Source organism: Hipposideros armiger, unplaced genomic scaffold (assembly GCF_001890085.2).
Source record: "Hipposideros armiger isolate ML-2016 unplaced genomic scaffold, ASM189008v1 scaffold_955, whole genome shotgun sequence".
NCBI classification, from domain to species: Eukaryota; Metazoa; Chordata; class Mammalia; order Chiroptera; family Hipposideridae; genus Hipposideros; species Hipposideros armiger.
The window spans coordinates 698049-699660 of NW_017732305.1; the positions used below are offsets into that span (position 1 = coordinate 698049).

The following is a 1612-nucleotide window of genomic DNA, read 5'->3' on the forward strand; positions in this document are numbered from 1 at the left end:
GGGGCCCTTACAGACCACGTGGGAGTTTTGAAGCCGGGAAGGGACGTTTTTTTTGTAATCAGAGGTTTTTTTAGCAGTTGATGAGGGCAGGTTTTTGAAAGCGGAACAGACTCTGGGAGTGCAGATGACAGAGGCGTTGAACTGTGCAAGACCAAATTAGGAGGCTATTTTATGAGTCAAACTATAACAGACAAGCTACCAAAAATTATTTGTTAAAAAATGCAAAAAGACAAATAAAAAGAGACAGAAATAACCATCCGTCTATTATTTCTGATAAAGGAGCATTCATGTAAAACAAGGGCCCGCTAAGAGACAGCTCCATTTTCATACAGCGTCCCCTTTTCCTAGGGCAGTGTCTGTCCACGTGGGCCTGGGGTCGCCTCTTGGCCTAGAACTGGGGATTTTTAAATCTCTACCTGATAATCTTTTTTTTCTCTCCTTTTCCATACTTCCTTTTCTTCCCCACCCCCTACCCCCTTTTTCTTTTCATGTCCTAGACTTCCATTTGATTTCTTATTTAATGTTTCTTTCTGAGGATCAAATGATAACGCTTTTCCTAAATTAACCATGCATTATATTCCTATTCGTCAGATGAACTCCTAGAAATGACGTCAGGTAACTCATTCTTTAAGCAGGAAGCATTGATGCTTTTCTGTATCCCTCCACCCTTGTTGGCATTTGCTGGGTTTGTACAATTACAGGGAGCTCTCAGAGCCTTTTGGGGGGTGGGGGGAGCTGCTCGACCCACTGCCACCACCAACAACAACAACAGCACCCCACAGGGACAAAGCCATTTGGTGGGTCATTGTCAGAGGCTGCTCACAAGCCAGCAGCACAAGCCCGGCGGGGGGGGCCCTGACTGCTCAGCCCCTCCTCCATCGCTGGTGTTGCTGTTATGGGGCTGCTCCTAACCTAGGGGAAACTCAGGTCAAAGCCCCCAGAGGCCCACAATCGCCAAAGGCAATCAGTGTCAGTCTCCTGGGGCAGCTCCGTCAGAGGGCAAACTGATAGCAAGAAATGATCAAAGATGACACCTGTGGGAGGGTTTTGTAAGTTGTTTTCCTAACTTTGCGGGCAGGGCGCCCCAGCACACACTGAGAAGATGAAAATCTATGTTAGATTGCCAATCAACTGTGTTTTGTAAACAGCCTAATTGGCCCACGCTGCATTGGTCCACAGTGAAGTGTCTGTGGCAGAGAGGACCACGAGGTGGTGGTGCCAGGCTCCGCCCTCCTGTTCTGGGGAGGGCGCCTCGCTCTCAGCCCCGCGCTGGTGCTCACATGGACCAAGGATGCATCTTGTTTTTATTTTTTTAATTACTGAAATCAGTAGCCAAGACAGGGTCCCTGAAGCCTCGTAACCTTAGCTGGACCTTTTAAAGAGATATTTCTAGCACATAGGATAGAAGGAAAGAAGGAGATATTTATTTATACCTATGATGCCAGGGGTCGTTAAAATGCTGTCCGTGGCTTGGCGAGTCCGAATCTTGTGGAGGGTTTATTATTTCACTGGACTTCTATTTCCTCTACTCGCTAAATGTACAACTTTCTAAAGAAATAAACTGTCTATTGGGCTAGAGGGAAAACAACACACTCGGCTAACTTTTTTTTTT

At 46.6% G+C, this 1612-nt stretch overlaps 1 protein-coding gene across 1 annotated transcript in view; it reads left to right on the forward strand.

Moving 5' to 3' along the window:
• TMEM132C (transmembrane protein 132C) overlaps window positions 1–1612 on the forward strand; it is a 347110-nt gene that overhangs the window by 312824 nt on the left and 32674 nt on the right. The window lies entirely within an intron of this gene.